The sequence below is a fragment of the Coenobita brevimanus genome, chromosome 73, assembly GCF_032717465.1.
Source record: "Coenobita brevimanus isolate Jiangsu-jjx chromosome 73, ASM3271746v2, whole genome shotgun sequence".
Lineage (NCBI taxonomy): Eukaryota > Metazoa > Arthropoda > Malacostraca > Decapoda > Coenobitidae > Coenobita > Coenobita brevimanus.
The window spans coordinates 22,056,273-22,075,299 of record NC_137026.1 but is presented as its reverse complement, the minus strand read 5'-3'; positions in this window follow the sequence as shown (position 1 = coordinate 22,075,299).

Genomic DNA, 19,027 nt, shown 5'->3' with positions numbered 1-19,027 from the left:
CACAACTGAAGTAGTAGGTCATAAATACAGAACAGCCTGATTTTAATGCAAACTTTACAACATAGTTTTTTCACACTGCTGTGATATTATATTGTAAACTAACATGGTGCATCCCTTGCCCTCTGCTCTTTACTTATCTTTCTTTGGTCCCGTTTCTCTAATTCCTTGTCTCTTTCAGTAATACCTTTCAATCCACACCCTCCCTCCTTTAATGCCATCCCTCTCCCTACCTCCCTTGTTCTCATACTATTTTTCTCTCATTCTCCATTCCTCTTCCTACCCCTCCTTCTCATACCTATCCTCCCTCACCCTTCTTCCTCTACTCTAACTTCTCACCTCCCTCATCCTGCCTTCCTCACTTTCATTACCCTCCTCCCAAACCCTGTCTCGCCACCGGCACATTCTCCATTCCTCCACATTCCTTGTTTTACCGACATCCAGAAGGTAAACCGTTTAATATTTGAGGTGCTGGATACTGAAGGCTGTTTAGGTTGGTGATTGGGAGGCAGAATAAGAGAAGGATGAGAAGAGTGGAAGAATACTGGAAGAAAGGGAAACGTGGAGGGAGGGAAAGTTAAGCGAAGGGAGAAGAAGAAGGAAACAGGGAAAAAGGGATGGAATAATAGGCATTACTACTCACACTTAGCATTCCTTACTATATAACCAACATACTCAACTCTTTTGTCGCAGTTCGGCTAACGCTAGTTTTGCCACAGTGTACAGTGTTTTGCCACAGTGTACAGTGTACAGTGTTTTGTCACAGTGTACAGTGTACAAAGCGCATTCACAGCCTCAGCAATAGCAAACTGTCTAATAAAGACCCCATTTCCCCCAGATATGTATACACCTCTCTGTTAGACTATTCCAAGTCTGTCTTATCTTGCTTTCCATTATTACGCAGACTTGTTCTCTATATTTGCTTCCCCAGTCTGGCTCACTAAATTCCTTTTTTCTCCCTCCCCCACTTCCCTCCCATCCTCTTCCCCCCTCATTCTCACTCACTCTCATGACTCGCATCGTCCCAACGCTTTCCTCCCTCCCTCCCTCACTCTCTCAGCCAGCCTCCCGTGTCCTCTTGTCCAGTCTCCCTTTTCTTCTCATTTCTGCCTCTTCCTCCCTCCCTCCCTCAGATCTCGCCAACGTGTCCTCCTCATGCTGCCTTCCTCTCCCTCTCACCTCGTCTCCCTCATCGCCTCACGCTGTCTCCTCTTCCTCAAACCCTGCCTTCCACTTCCCCTCACGCTGCCTCCCTCTTCCGCGCACGCTGCCTCCCTCTTCCCCTCACCCTGCCTCCATGCCTCCATATTCCCCTCACCCTGCCTCCCTATCACCCCTCACCCCGCGTCCCTCTTCCCCTACCCTGCCGCCATCTTCCCTTCATCCTGCCTCCCTCTTCCCCTCATTCTGTCTCCGTTCCTCCTCAGCCTGCCTCCCTCACCCCACCATCTGTATTGGATCTAAAACTCAGCCAGTAAGAGAATGGCGATGGCGGCTGCTAGAAGATTATACGGCCAGTGAGGGAGGGAAGGAGAGGGAAGGAAAAACAGAAATGATAGAGGCAAGAGGATGACTAGAAGAAACAGATATTAATAATGCAAGGGGAGGAAAGGTCAGGTAGGGCAGGGGGCAGGGTAGGGCTAGGTAAGGCAGGGTACTGCAGGGGAGGGGAGAGCTGGGCAGGGCAGGTTAAGGTAGGGCAGGGCTGGGCAGGGAAAAGCAGGACAAGGCATGATAGGATAGGGCAGTGGGTGCTGGGGTATAGATGTGTGCGTGGGTTAGAGGAAGTGTACAATAGTTGTTAATGTGGGTAAGTGTGGGTATGTAGGAGTAAGTGTGGATAACAGTGAGAGTAGGTGTGGGTATGAATAATATCGTGTGCACGGACAGGTGTGGGTGAAAGTGAGTGAGAAAGACCCACTGTTTTTCAGAGGTGATGAAAGCATTAAGTTCTACAGTTGGAAAAGTCTCTCTAAGCTGAACAAAAATGTTATGAGGAGCCAAACATTAAATATAAAATACGTCTTCACACGGAAAGACAAAATCTCTCAGAAGTGTTTAAAAATCTGTGGATCCTTTGTGAAGTCGTATTATATAATGGACCACAACACAGTGGATTAAAGCTCACCACCCTGCCCGGCTCCTCTCCTCAGCAGCAAACAATACAGTTCTAGGAATTACACTTCTCACCTTCGGAGTCAGAAGCGCAAATATCTGAAGAAGGATTTTAAAACAATGGAGATGAAAGTTTGTGTTCTTGGTTATAATGTACCTTAGTAGCTAATCACTCTATTTTTTTCTTTTGTACTGTTTCTATCTTGAAATCCAGAATACTTAGTGGCCTACACAAAAACATTCAGTAGCCTGACATCGCTTGACCAGCCTACTGCAACGTGAGACTCAAAAGTCAATGGGCGGTTGATTCGCCATGGAATTCCGAATGGTCATGTGTGTCTTTAAGGCCCCAGTCACACTGCAGGTACGACTTATCGCAAACTACCTGCGACCTGCACGTCGTGGGTGGTTTTGGTGAGGTTTACGACTGGTCTTCATATGTCTCGGTCTAGCCGCAGGCCACCATGGCGACCAAAAAATCGTCGCGAGGTTTTTCGTGCTGCACGAAAAACCTCCCGGCGACCACTGATGTCATGGCACGGAAGCCACGTGGTGGGCAGCTGGACTGTATCTGGCCGGCTTACGGACTGCGACTGGTCAATGACACCTGATTTTTAAGCTGTGGTTGCCATCCGGATGGAGGCCAGTTGCCGCCCGATCTGTGCTGTGACCGTCCACACTCCATCAAGGCGATGACTGGACTGCGGCAGCCGCTGTCCACAAGCCTCCTGTCCAGGGTGGTGGTTGAAGTCCGGCCGCCGTCTAGCCAGTGATTGATCGAGCGACAGGTGGTGAGCTGGACCGAGACCAGCCGCCAGCCAATCCGCAGCCGATGTCAGTCTAGTGGTCCCGGTCTAAACTGTGACAGGATGCGGACCGGCCACCAATTGTCGGTGGCCTGCCGACAACCGGCCGGCCACCTGTCAGTGTCTTGACCTGTGTGTGCCTGGCCAAGATCGCCGTTCGGCCGCCCACCGGACGGACGCTGGACAGACACTGAACGACCACCAGTAGCCGATCGGTGGCATGACTGCTCGGAGACCTCCATGGTCGGGGACTGGTTCCGGAATTTTCAGGTTTGCGACAAGTCGTACCTTCAGTGTGACTGGGGCATAAAGTACGTTCTAGAATTGGAGAGTGTCTTTCCAATTGGAGTGGTTGACTGAAGAGGGAAACATGAGGGTGTGTTTGAAATTCACATCTGTCTGGAGTGAAGTGGGTAATGGTTGACTCAGTTGGTGACGCAATAATTCAGCACTGTCTAAGCTACTATCATAGTAAGAATACCGTAGGTACAGCAAGAGTTGAGTTGCTCCTTGCCGAGTTTTGGAGTGTTGTGAAGCTACTGGCACGTCGTTGGTGTAGGACAATATTGTTACGGAAAGGAGACGGGTTGGCAGGTCATGAAGGAATGGTTGAAGGTGTAAACGTCCTCCTGCTGAATGTACTAGCACCGCCTGGAAGTAATGCTTTAGTCTGTTTCAGTGCTGTTACCAGCACTCTTGCTTCATCACATGTACTCTTACTGGCACTCCGCATTCACTCGGTCTCCTTTACTCCTTCTCATCTATAGCCTGAATTTATGATATGCTTGCAGATTTCACAACTACTGTAATAAGAGGAAAACCGAACAATGAGAAGCACTACTTGCAAAATGTTTGATTAATTCACAGCTGACTGGAGGTTTATTCTCTCCGACAAGGAGAGTATGTTTTCACTCCTATTTGTTAATTTGTCTGTTAACAGGATTACTCAAAAACTAAAGGAGAGATTTGAACCAAATTTGGTGAGTTGATAGCCCATGTCCCAGGGGACAGTCGATTAACTTTTGGGATCGATCCGGATCGTATTACAGATTCTTGACCCGGAAAACAACTTCTGCAAAACCCTAATCAATGGTGAGAAACCCTAACCCATTATGAAGAGTGATTTAGAAACTGCACTTCCCTTGTTTGTCATAGAAAGATTACTCAAAACTAAAAGAGAGATTTGGATCAAATTTAGTGGGTTGATAGCCCATGTCCCAGGGAACAATCGATTAACTTATAGGATCAATCCGGATCGTATTACAGATTCTGGATCCGGAAAACTTTTTTTTTTTGTGAAACCCCAATCAATGATGAGAAAACCAAACCCATTATGATGCGTGGTACGGAAATTATGTTGCCCTTGTCGGAGAGATGCGCTCCACTGAGTGCCCCTCTAGTTAATCATGTAATACTACCGAGGACGAAGGTCGGTTTCCTATGGCTAAATGTTCTGGACTACAACAGCATAAACTTAAGTTCCTATGCACTGCAAGGGGTAGTATGGGATTTGCTTTATCGATATGAAACACCATGTCAGGGATACTCCTTTTTTTTTTTTTTTACAGTATATACCGTTGCCTAATTAATGTCAGTATAAGAAGGAAAAAAAAAAACTTTCCTTGTTTTTAAATTCCCTCCTCCCCTTCCTCCAACCTTCATCCTTTTGTCTGTCCCGTCTAGCTCCCATTCTCCTCCTCCCGTATGTTGGTCGTGGCAAACCCAAAGGGTATAACTCCAATTTCCTTTCTGTTCCTCTAGGCAAGATAAAGGAATTCTGGTCAACAAATCCCAAATGCTCTTTCTTGTATTCGTAGGAAAATATCCTCAGCTACACATGACTTCAAAGCAAATCATGTCACAACAACCATATCCACCAGCTGATGCTCAGACCAGAAAATATCTTTTGTCAGAATTTCTTCCACATCATTGAATATCTTGACCTAATATCCAGTCCATTACCATTCCCTTACAGGAATGACAAAAGAAAAGGAATGGTTGATATGACTAAGCTCTGTGGTCGACACAGAGGGAGTGTAATGTCCTAGAATACATCAACTGTACAGTGATGAATGCTATGAATATATTGTATGTAAAGGAAAGGATGGTAGTGAATGTTGATTAGGTAGGCTATGTGCAGAAATGTGAAAGTGTGGTGAAGGAACTGCAATTACTTACCAAAACAATACAGTCCGACGACGTCTATTTATATTTAATACTTTCTACTTTCTGATAATTTCTTTTCAACCAAGGAAAGACATGTCGTATTAAAAGTAAATAAAATATTCCTCAACTGAATAAAATGGCAGGGAAATATTCATGAATATAATATGGCACTGTAAGTAGTGGTTGAGGAAGTGATAGGAACTGTGTATGAGTGAAGCTGTAACACTGAAGTGGAAAAGGGTGTGGCTGTACCCTTGTATGAGTTGTATGACCTACCTGATGGTGGGACCTGGTGCCTCACTACCAGTCACGTGTGTTGCTGTGAATACTTTATAAAGCTACCATACAGTTTGTGTCACTTCACGGATGCCTGGTAGGGCCACAAGGGTCTTGATATCTGTGGTAAAGGTCACAGTTCAGTGCAACCCTCCCAGCCGTCAGGCGAGTGTGGATAATTACCTAATGATCGGAAACAAAACTGCCGGACGGTGGGAGGGGGACGGGGAGACGATGATGGAGAGGTAAGTGGTGGAGGGAAGGACGGAGGGAGAGAAGCTCAATGTCTTTCGAAAACTGATTTTACACTGTATATGAAATACAGAGAACCTGATGAAGGGAAGAAATCCATAATTTTCTGTAAGGGTAATGGAACATGGTAACAAGTAATGGTCAGAGGAGAAAGTCAGGTGTGGCCTTTCTCCACTGGTGCATTAATGCAGCAACATCTGATATAGACGAACAGCAACAACAACGACGATGTCAGCCAAGAAACGTGAAGAATAGGAAAGACTCCATAACACTCATTAGCGTCTTTACAAAAGATGCTAAAAATTTACTCGTACAGAATTAATGCTATTTTGCCTACGCCATAATACTTCTTCCTACTCAATAACACCCAGTTATCATTAATATCCTGACTGACATCTTCCAAGGCAGCAAAATTAATTACCGTGTGCACGACCAAACTGAAGGTGGGTGGCGTAGTGATGACTATGATACAGAACAAGGAGGGAGGAGAGGAAAAGACAACCAACCACACCTCCCTTGTAGTCCAGTCCTCACAACGCAGGATGAGACTCTTAGCATGGAGGATCAGTGAACAAGTAAAACGGAGTATATGGGAGGAAAGTCATAAGTTACAAAAAGGGACAGGGAGTGATAAGGAGGAGAGTGGGGGAGGGAAGAGGGACAGCAAGTGAGGGGGAGGAGTGGGGGACAAGGAGTGGGGGGGAGGAGAGGGAGACGGAGTGAGTTGGAAGAGAGATGGACAGGGAGTGAGGGGGAGGAAGGAGGGAGAGGGAGAGGGAGAAAGGAAGGAAAGGGGAACAGGGAGGGTGAAGAATGAGGGACAAGGATGGAGGGGGAGGAGAAAGGTACAGGGAGAAAGGGGGAAGAAAGGGATAGGGAGCAAAGGGGAAGAGAGAGGGATAGGGAGCAAGGGGGAGGAGATAGGAACAGGGAGCAAGGGGGAGGAGATAGGGACAGGGAGCAAGGGGTAGGAGATAGTGACAGGGAGCAAGGGGGAGGAGATAGGGACAGGGAGAGGGGGACGGAGAGAGAGAAGGAGAGGTGGAAAGGGTAAAGGGGAAGGAGAGAGGAGAAGGAGAATGGAAAGAAGAGAGGGACTGGGAGTAAGGGGGAGGACAGAGGGACTGGGAGTAAGGGGGAGGAAGAGGGACGTGGAGTAAGGGGCCGGAGAGAGGGACAGGAAGTGAGAAGAGGGAGAGAGAAACAGGCCGTGAGTAGCAGAGGAAGGAGAAAGGAACAGGGAGAGGGGGACGGAGAGGGGGAAGGAGAGAAGGACAGGGAGAAGGGAAAGGAGACAGGACACAGAGTGAGGGGAAAGAGAGAGAGACACGAAGTGAGGGGATAGAAAGACGAACAGGGAGTCAGTAGGAGTAGTTATAAAAAGAGCGGAAATGGATGCGAAGGCGTGGTCTTAAAAGAAAGAAGGAGTAAAAAAGGGAGGAAATGGAGGAGAAGGCGGGGCTGTAGTAAAGAGGAGGTGCAAAATGGCTGAGCGAGAAATGAAAGGAATGTGATGAGAAACGAGACCAGCAAGAAGCCTGAGGAAAAGGCAGACAAAAATTAAGGATTGACTTTTGTTGAAAACGTTGAACTTCGTTTGATGGCCAGTCATTATCACTGTTCCTAAGGACTCTCTAACAGAACAACACAAGAACCGCATCTGTACTAGAGACCAAAGCAGTATTAATCATGAAGCAATACATTTCCCTGGCTGGAACAACCACACGCTACTGTCCCATGTTGTGCCAACGTGCTCGTTACTGGACATAACTGATTCCACTACAATGTTACAAGAACAATAAAAATCATACTCACATATACCGAGTGAATCCTTCACTGCCATCCTTTCAGTTCTTACCTGCAACAGAGAAAAGCACCTCGTTTAAACGTGATTATAATGACACATGCTAAAATCGCCAAGAAAACAAGAAGGGGGAATAAGAAACATAGAAGAAATTGGGTGGGGACGAAAATTCTACAGTTTATGGGAAAAAAATGATGTACTGAATGTTGATCATGACAGTGAACATAACATACACAACAATATTAGGGAGACGAGCGATGAAAACACCTAATCAGAAAGGACGATAAGCATTTGGAAGAAATATGTTGAAAATGGCTTAGAATACAGCATACATAAGCAATGACATGAAGAGAAGCGATGGAGATGATTGAACTGGAAAGAAACTAAGCACTTGAAAGGCTAATGGACCCATCCTTCATTGTTCCAACAAGAGCACAGGAGTCTGGGGCTAGGCTACTCTGTCTGGCCCTTTAACGCTAAACAAGTGAACGAGTGAACCAAGGCCACACCAGCATGTTCAGAAAAACTACTGCAGTCGTGTGTGCCAGAACAGATGCCAAGGGAACTCGCTGGGACGACCAAGACTCACACCTGAAACAGAGCACAGGGATAACACTGTCACGACCGAGGCTTGAGGCCAACAGGGAGGAAGAATTTTGCTGATACAAAACACCTGAAGACCTTCGAACGTTTGGAAACATGGCATGGGGTAAGGCAGAAGCAGATATCACCATCACCCTCAGATTGAGTTTTAATAATACTATACCCTAATAACGTCTCTGTTTATATAAATATCAAGAGTCAGCGTCATTTGCAGTTTCTTATGGCCTATGGAGGACGAACAGGGGGAAAGACCTGGAAGAGAAGGAAGTCAAGCACAATAATCTATCTATCTATCTAGAGCTCGACGCCCTAATCCCGCAAAGGGTGGCCGCAGACAAAACCCCTCCAAGTCGCTCTGTCACCCACCATTTGACTACCCTCCCCCCAACTCACCCCCCCTCCCTCATATACCTCTCAGCTTCATCCCTCCACCTCATCCTCGGTCTACCCCTCCCTCTCCCTCCCTCCACCTCACCTACATACACCCTCTTAGTCAGTCTTTCATTCTCCATTCTCTCCACATGTCCAAACCACCTCAGTGTATTTCTCCTAGTCTTCTCAACCACATCCTCATCCACCCCAGAACGTTCCTTCACTTCTTCATTCGTCAACCTGTCTCTCCATGTCACTCCACATGCTCCTCTCAAGTAACTCATTTCCATTGCTCTCACTCTTGACTTGTTCCTCTCTTACAAGGTCCACGCTCCGCTTCCATACGTCAGGGTAGGGATCACAATACTATCATTCAGTGACTTCTTAACTTCCATACTCACTTCCCTATTTCTCATCACTGCTTTCAGTGAACCAACAACCTTCCTTCCCTGCTGTACCCTTTTACGCACTTCATCCTTGTTTCATATATACATGGATAGAGTTGTAAATGAGGTGCAAGGTAGGACAGTGGATGTGGGGGTGGCTTTAATGAATGAAGGTGAGATTTGGAAGATTCCGGTGTTGCTGTTTGCTGATGATACAGTATTGTTGAGTGACGAATGGGAGTTGCAAGGTTTGGTGAATGAATCTGGGACAGTGTGTAGGAAGAGGAATCTGAAAGTTAATGTAAACAAGAGTAAAGTTATAGTGTTTGAAAGGAATGTAGTCATAGAATGTACAGTGAGGTTGGATGGTGAGGATATGGAGAATGTGAATGCATTCAAGTATTTGGGTAGTGTGATGAGTAAGGATGGTTCACTTATGCTGACAAAAAAACAAAAAACAAAAATGACAACAAAAGTTGAGGGCTGAAGCAAAGTTATTAAATCAAAACAGCTGCTCAAGAAGGAGGCAGAGGAGTGAGAACTAAATAAAGAGAAAAGACAGCGTAATAGAAGCAGTGGTGCCGGGAGAGAAAAGAATGAAAAGCGAGGGTAGAATATCGATATTGAACAACCAAAAAACAAAAGAGAACAATTAGTATCAGCTTGTGAAGAAGTAGGTGGAGTGAAGAAGACAAAAGGAACAATATCTAACGTAGGTTATAACATTATTTTTTAGTCTATATAAGCGTGACAACCTGTTGGTTTTATACTGTTAACTTTCCACTGAAAAACGCCATCAGTAAATGAAGAGGAAATAATTTTACATACGGTACCTATGTAATCAACTGACTGACAGCACATCATGTAAGGGTTGGCCTAAAAAGATAATTCTTCTCGTACTTATGTAGAACCCCTCTTCCCACGACACACCACCTTCCTTCTGAGCCTATAATCTGTTTACAGTTTCTCATAATGCTCAGAAAAAGGAGTCTTAAGGCCAATAAAGTCGATTTGGTATACAGTAGAAGGGTTGATGGACATTTTGACCCATTTCGCTACAAGTTTCCCAATAACTGAAGGAAACATTTGTTTCTGGCCAAAAAAAAAAAAAAAAAAAAAAATCGAACTGAAAGGGCTCATGTAAACCGTTTCCAACCCATACGGTAATAAAGGCCTCTCCCAAGGCAAATAAATTATGTCGGTAGCAAGAATAACAAAAAGCGGGAGGGGGCGCCACCGCACTAATGGGGTTAATGGACTGTTTGTAATCCGTCCATGGAAGCGGTATTTCCTGAAGTTATATAAAATCATCTGGCGGTGGCAAGAAAATACTGTAATGCAAGAGGTGAGGAAAGTAATGGGGAGAAAATAATCCAGATGATGGAGGAGGAAATGGGGAGAAAATACTGCAAGATGTGGAAGAGGAATTTAGAAAATAGTGTTGGAAGTGGAGGAGGGAGCAGAGAGAAATTATTGCAGGAGGTGGGGGAGAAAATGAAAGAAAATAACGCTTTGGGTGGAGGAGGGAGAGAAAATAGTGGAGGTGCAGGAGGAAGTCGAAAGAGAATAATGCAAGAGGTGGAGGAGGACGACGAAAAGAGATAAACAGTTCACGTCATTCAGTGTGATGCCTTTAAACTAACTTTTCAACAAGATTGTACGACATGTAAGACTGAGAGAGCATCAAAACGTGGAAAAGTTACCTCCATTTACTGAGAATTATTGTGTATTCTGACTGACTAGATTTTTCAATATTCAGGTGCGGGGAATATCACTCAGAGAAAGAGTTTCAAGAACAAAGAAAGAAGAAAAGAAACAGGTCAACAAAGAGGAGGAACAATAAAACAAAGTGAAAGTAAACACTGAGTAATCACAGAGCTGGGTTCGGAGAGGCAGGTATGGCAATTTAAGTACACTTGAAGGGTTTCATGCGATTAACTATAAACAGTATATATACGTGAAGAGCAAGAAGGCGGACTGAAGGCTTAGAAGAACACAACGATACAAAGTGTGTGTCCAAGGAGGAATCCAAGGACCAGGGTGACACAACGAAACAGGAGGGACGGAGCAAGAGGAACAATATGTACACCAGGGTAAATGATCTCAGAGGTAAATGCCCCGCACACTGTACAGATGTCCAACCATCCATGCTACACGACAGACTGCAACGGGTGCCTGACGAATTCCTTGGAAGAGCTGGATGCTTTCCTTGTCAGTCACGCGGCAGAGGACTGAAGCTCCAAGTGGGCATCGCACCAACACAAAGCTGCTTTACAGCTAATTGTATCATCATAAAATCTTTATCACACATATACCCGGCTTTTACGACTAACCCTTTCTATACCTCTCCCTTTTGCCTTTCGCGTCTCCTTCTACCCTCACCTTGTCTCTCTCTCCCTGCTCCTAAAACTCAGCCTGAATGAGACTGGTGATGGGAGCTGCTGATAGATTAAAGGGTTAGTGAGAAGGGGAAGAAAACTGGGAGATGGGGGGAGGACACAAAAGAAGGAAGCATAAGGTTACTACTGTCGTGGTTGAGTTGTGGTGTGAATATGGGGGTGATAATAAACCCGGGGGAGGCGGAGCTGCCACCCGGGACGACAGCCTACATCAATATAGTACACCCTCACACAATCATGTTGTGATGATTGAAAAACGACGTGAGCTGTTGGATGATCTTTAAGCATACTGTGAGGAGTGTGTTGGATGCTGAGAACAGAGTGGCTAAGGAAGAAAAGAGGCATGTCTTTGTGAAGCCCAAATAGGACAGAGGGTTAACAACAGAGGCTGCATGATGGCTGTTGCAAAGCATGTCAGTGGCTATAATAATGTCTGAATGAAAGACTTGGGATGGCAAGAGTTTGGAAAGTTAAGAATAAGAGATGAGGAAATGGAGCTATTAAGGAATGTGTGATGGCTGTGTAGGTTGGATAAGATATGAAATACAACATATTTTCCCAGAAGAGTGAGTGATGAATGGCCAGATTACACAGAGATAATGGTTCAAATTGGAGTGCTACAAAGGATGTGGGTAAATGAATTGGAGGGTGGAAGCAGTGGAATGCAAGGGAGATGACTTGAAATGGTAAATGAATGTGTGGGAAAGAAAAGTATGTATGGATGTTGAAGATGCAAATAGACTGACAAAGGACAGATAAGGACAGATTAATTATATTCGGATACGTATAACCACTCACGTCATGAATAAGAAAGTGCAGTCAATATATCATCGTGATAAGAGTGTTAGTCTGCCATTAAGAACATTAATCTGGAAAACATATGAAATCTTAAAGCCACAACTGGAATATTTTGTCAGAAAAATTCATACAAAAAAAAAAAAAAAAAGAGGTAAACTGTTACTTTCTTATCATTTTCGTAATGCCTATGCCTATGGGAAACGAGAAGGTCATACTCTGTTCCCTAGTCTTCAGAAATATGAGTGTTCGTATGGAAGCAGATTCTCAGCATGAATAACACCAAAAACGCCATGAACAGCATACTTATTACAGGAGGTATGACCTTGAAAATGTTTCAGCAATAACTCGTGCTAAGAAGGGTGAGGGGAGGGGGAAATGGACGTGCCGGGGGGCAAGAGTTGTGAGAAGAGGCACTGGGAGGGATGGCGTGGATGAAGTCAAAAACACAAGAGGAAAGAAGGATACAGGGAGGAAGCAATCGGGAAATGGGATGGTGGGGCGGAGAGATTGAAAAATTAATTCCGCCTCGCCCTCACTACATCCCTTCCCCTAATGAAATTTAAAAGGAATTTCCCCAGGGAAGGCAGAAGCCTATATGCTGAGTAAAAAGTGTGGCAGATGTAAAACCTGGCCAGGAAAACACTGGCAGCTACGGCAGGACAACCGATGGTGCCGGGTACTGTGTCCTTCTGGTATGACTCAGTTTAGGTGGTCTGCTTTCTGACCAATTTGTTTCTTATCCAGTATGTATGTATGTATGTATGTATGGACACCCCATACAATTGCTGTGTGTGTAGGCGAGTAATGTGAATATACAGCAAACTCTGCACCCTGGTAAACATTTTAAGGGACACTTTGTACATGCAACCATTGGAGTTTTAGTAGCGGCAATACAAATCTGGTTAGTTGCAAAGCTGCCAAGCCCCAGCCAGCACAGTGAGCAAAGGCGAGTGCACTTCCTATCTCCCCTGCTGGGATCTTCCTTTCCATCAATTCAATTTCCTCTTGCATACCTCACTCGCCTTGGCTCCCCATCTCAAAACATTCCCTCCTCTTTCCCTTCAGGTATTAGTTTTCTAATTCCTGTTGCATCTCATTTTCCCTGGCAACTTCATTTAATCCATTCATGTTGAAATCCTCTCACCTTCACACCCCTTACTCACTGTCCACACTCACGGTACATAACTCTTTCATTTACTCAAAAGTTTATGAAACACACACACACACACACACACACACACACACACACACACACAAAGCTGAGTGGAGGTAGACAGAATACGGCAGATTTAAAGTAGTTGCATATCTGTCTATCTATCCATCCATCCATCCACCCATCCATCATTCAAGTTTTCTTCTTCTTTTTTCAGCAGGGGCATAGGAACGCGGTTCTATCCTGCTCAGTCACAACATTTAAGGCGAGGGTTTTCAGCCTCACTCGCCCCTGAGTGGAATTACGCAGATAATAAACTCCAGCCTTCTATCCAATATAAACGCTTAAAGGCACGGTTTGGCTGGAACGCCTTAACCCACTACACCACCAGGAGTTATTTGGTTATATGATTACCACCCAAGGTAGTAAATGATTTCCTGGTTAACAGGAAATCATTTTAACTGTCATTTTTTGTAAAGTCACTTGAAGGCAGTACTACATCAAAAGTGTGGATGGTGGGCGCCCTCACCTACCACAGACATTCAAACATCATCTGTTACTGTCCAACATTTTCATGAGAAGCTTCAAAGGTATTCACTATTTACTACCCACCTCCCTGTCTATCTGGTAACGTTACTTGGTGCCAGCATCTCGTCATCGTTGTCTTCCTAAATACCGCTATGTTTATCATCCTCTCATTTCCACATGCTCTTAGAATGACCGGCTCTCTCTCAGCTGTATAAGGTCGTTAGCATTAGCCAGCAGAAAATCATGAAGTGTGCAAATGCCCGTCAAAAGGTTAATCTGTTTTCGTCGCCCAAATCCCGCTTCAGACTTTCATTAAATTTCTCCCTCGTCCTTCCCTTCCACCCTCCAGCCCCCCTGATAATTTGCATCAGCCTTTATTATCATTCCAGCAGCGTGATATTGTGAACGACTAAAGTAGAATTTATACTAAAATTACAAACTGCCTGCTGTATACGGTCAATTATTCCAGTACCGTGTATCTCCCATATGCGAGTTCAGTGTCGCAAAATCGGTTTACCAGTTTCCCTTCCCAGACTCCAACACAACATCTACCTCCAAAACACTGAACTTTTGTTTTAAAGAACCCATATTGGATTTTCATGCTGAGCCACGTCAGCCAGAAGACATGGTTAATATTTGATTTTGTTTGCAAACGAAGATATTACTGAGCTTAAGAAGGTCTACGGGTAATGAATGGATTAATAAACCCCGTCCTTAACAAGTGAACTGGTAATTACGACCTGGTACGTAAGGGGTTAATACTCGTAATACTGAGAAAGGGAGTGGTGTGAGTGAGGCAGTGAGTAGCGTGAGTGAGGCAGTAAGTGGTATGGGTTAGGCAGTTAGTGGTGTGGGAGAGAGAGTGGTGTGGGAGAGGCAGTGAGTGGTATGGGAGAAGCAGTGAGTGGTGTGGGTGGGGCATCGAGTGCTGTGACTTAATAAAATTTTAAATTTATCTGTCCTGAAAAGTGAGTATAAAGATTAACGCACTAAAAGGCTTTGCCTCCACCACTACGAGAGATGTCAGCTGAACAGAACCATCAGGCAGTAACAAAAATAAAATATAAAGATCCGGAATGTTATTGTAGGCTACTGAAGGGAGTCATGAAAATGACCTCCAATCCATTCACGACATGGAGTGTCTTTGAAGATGAATAAAATCGCCATTGGGATAGAAAGTATAACACAAAATATGTCAAGTCGTGGAAGAATTAAACCAGCCAGATGCCATCGTGCTCAATACAGCGAACAGATAACGTTGACCAAGACTCAGAGATCAAAGGGCTCCAAGGGTCAACGTGGCCACTCACACCACCAACATCTAACCTCCTCCCTCCCCCTCCTGCGCCCAAACACAAACACCTCTTTAAAAATCCCGAGACCACTCTGCACAGTCAAGGGAAAAATGTTGCCTAAAAATTCCTCCTCCACTTTCTACCCCTCCACTTTTCTTTACACAATGCTTAGTAAATAAAAAATTTATTAAGTTTTCTACTACACTTTTCATTAAAAAAAATCAGGTTATTTCTCCTTTCAATCCCTGTGTTATCCAGTGTTCTGTTTCTTTGACCAGACTGAATTATACTTATATTTGAAATACAGGTACTCATTTGAAGCAGAATATTCCCTCTTTGTCATTAATCATCATTAGCATATTTCTTTATACACAGGTTTACACAATATGGTGAAACATGATAAGATTAAGATATGTACAAAAGTGTCAGGCAGAAGACAGTGCCAAGAGTAAGGTGAAGCAGGAAAACGTTTGTTATGTGTATGAGGTTTAACGATTATTATACGTAGAGGCCCAAGTCCACCCGCACCCTAGATTTTACAGTGAGTCATGGTAAAAACGATTGTAATGAGAGAACTGTTAAGTGTAGGATAAGGCAGAAAAAGAGTGTGATACATTGGCTAAAGCAAGGAGGAGTAAGATATGTGTATGATAAGGTAAAAAGAGGCTCAAAGATGAAAAGGGTAACAAATAAGGAAAGGGTAGTATCATTTCCCTCCCCTCCCTATCAAACAAATCCATCTCTCTCCACCCCATCATCCTTTCCCTCCTTACTCCAACACCTTTCCCCTCCTCTCCCATCCTAACCCCACCATCCTTCCCTGCCTTACCCCAACACCTCTCCCCTTCTCTCCCTACCGCACCATCCTTCTCCTTACCTCTTCAGCTGCCACTCTCCACCCGGACCACACCCTCGCTATGATTTTTTCACATCTTCCGCTCTCCGAAAAGTTGGAAGCTGAACATTTGTTCGAGAAATTGAAAAGAAAAAGTGTGTGTAGAGGTGATGCAGGTGGTGACAGTGATGGTGGATGGTGTGAGGTGGCAGTGATGGTGGGTGGTGCGTGGTGACAGTGATGGTGGGTGGTGCGTGGTGACAGTGATGGTGGGTGGTGCGTGGTGACATTGATAGTGGGTGGTGCGTGGTTACAGATGTGGAGGGATGGAGAAAGCTGTGTGGCGATAGCGCCGGTGTCGTATGCACGAAGTGACTTTATGCAGGAAGTTACCGTTCCGCTAAGTGCGTATGCGCCGAGTGCCTGTGCTGAGAGTATCTGCATGTTATCTCATGTAGTTTGTCATTTATCAACAACATTTTATGAAATATATGTGTCATGGAGATAGCTGAATGTCTTATCGACCTACAGTATATGTAACTATAGGTCGATATATAGATATTGTATATATATAAAAAATATACATAGGTATGTTACAGGCAGACTGTGAAATCAGTCATTTTGTGAAGTAAGGTTAGGTTAATTTGAGTTTATTTAGGTTAGGCTGATCTAGGATAAGGTTAGGTTAGGTTAGTGTAGATCTGGTTAGGTTAGATTAATTTAGGCTGAACAGAGACGGGAACAGTAACTTCCTGCATAAAGTCACTCCGTGCATATGACACCGGAGTAGCTTACGCGGGGAGAGACTCCAGTCATGTACAGCAGGTTTAGGCCTAACTCTGTCATTTAATTAATTATTGTGGTACCGGGACCGGAAAGATGGTGACAGTGTTAGTGGTGGAATGGAAGAAAGATGAAGCTGACAGTGGTGGTGGTGAAGGTAGTGAAGGAGAAGGTTGTTAGTGGTAATGGTGGAATTAACAAAGGGAAGAGACATGTAGTGATGATGTATCTCACTCACGCACCCTCCCCTACTTCCTTCACTAATGCTTTACATCCAGGTGAACATGGTACTATCGCAAAACAAGAACGAAATCACCTGAAAGTTTAAAATACAGGGTAGCCTGGTGCTACTTCACTTCACAGTACACTGACTCCTTATCTAAAACTTATATAAATTATACCGGTATATTAATAAATATTCGATCAGAACTGTGTGGCGGATATTAATTCACCCACAACACCACATAAATCAGAACTCTACTTAAGGACCTTCCCTTGACAGTTTTTAACATGGTTGTAAGGCTGGAAAGAAGTACTGTATATAATACTGCATGGAGTCCAAAATATCAATTATAAAATTGCAGTAAAATTTTCTGAAAAAAAAAAAAAAAAAAGTTGAAGTCCTACTTCATACATAATCAATATAGGCAGAAAAAAAATGTGATAAAAACTTACGACATTGTTACGAATGTGAAGGAGGAACAGAGGGAAGGGAAGAGTGGAACATAGAGCAGACACAGGTGAGACTCGACTAAAGGAGGAGACAAGGAAAGTGTGAGGATGAGGCGTGAAAAGAGTGAAAAGACCACACTGCCTCACCTACAACTCACTACCTCACCCACACCACACTGTCTCACCTACACTTTACTACCTCACCCACACCACTTGGCCTCACCCACACCACACTGCCTCACTTACACCACTCTGCCTCAATTACACCACACTACCTTTCCCACAATACACGGCCTCACCCTTACTACACTGCCTCACCTACTCCACACTACCTCACCCACAACAAACTGCCTCAACAATCCTGGAGTGCATCAAATTTCGAGTCCCCAGGTATAGTATAGAGTCATGACATAACCTAATTGTTCCTCTCTCATCCACAGTGCATGCACAAACCTCAAGTGTTGACAACAAGAGAGAGGGTCCAAAGGGGAATTTCAAACACTTCGCAGTTACTCCTCTCCTCCCCTTCCAGACCCACACATCACAGCCTATCCTCTCGATTACCACCAGTCTCTTGACAACACACTATCCTAATAACATACACACCCAGTTCCTTCTCCAGCACAACCAGTAACGATCCTTCCCTTCCCCACCACACGCACCTTCCTCTTCACTATCCACAGCTCATCTTTCCAGTTATCTTCACACTTCTCTACTCTCATTCATTCCCTCCCCTCCCTCGTCCACAACACATGCAGAACTCTCTCCTCCCCCACCCATCAACACAGTACCCGCTGTCCAAAGCACTGTGTGATAATATGGGGTTCAGAGTTATGGCAAAGCATATACACTGTGGTAATGATACACAGCCAACACGTGTTTGGGTCAACATGTCCTTCACTGACTGGGAATCAACTACAGAGACACAAGGCAGTATTTTGCTGGGCTTAGGAGGCTTTCTAACATCTCCTTACTGATTAATATTGCATGCTAAATCTCTGAGCTTCTGTTTGCATTAATTATTATTATTAATACTCTGCACGCATACAGACGAAAACATTAAAAGTGTAAACTCCAAATTTTTCTACGGTCATTTATGGAACGCCTGAGGTTATTGCGTACTGTATGGTGAGATAGATAGATAGATAGATAGATAGAGAGAGAGAGAGAGAGAGAGAGAGAGAGAGAGAGGGGGGGAACAGTATAGATGGGATGACGAGAAGAGAAGAGTGCAATAAGAGATGAGAAATGAGAGTTGAGATGGACGGTGGAGAAGGCGAGAGCGAAGAATACAGGGAAGAATGGAGAAAACAACAATAGGGAAAGAATTTGCGTGGAACACAAGACTCGCTGGAAAGACATTTGGCAACGAAGTCTTTATATTCAGGTGGATTAACGCTTACATGACCACACTCACTCAACCATCAATCACCAAACATTGAACTTCACCTAAAATTGGAGTCTCTTCGTCATGAATACTAAATTGTACCAACAGATTAACATTAAAATATGTTGCTAGTCGCGATGAAGTGTTATGGAAAGACTCTAGATCCGCAGTACTGCCATTTTCTGTCACTGAGGTACAAGGAGAAAATCGCAAACGAAGAAAATCAAGCCAGGTTATGGTGGACAAGTTACAGCTTACAGGAGGATGTAAAAGTTTTCACACCAGATCCCCACCCAGCCAATCACTGGCTTGTGGATCCACGCACACTAACACAACACAACACAACACCAACTTTTGATATTTTTCTCATTTAGCGGAAGATTTGCGGCAGGACTCTCGA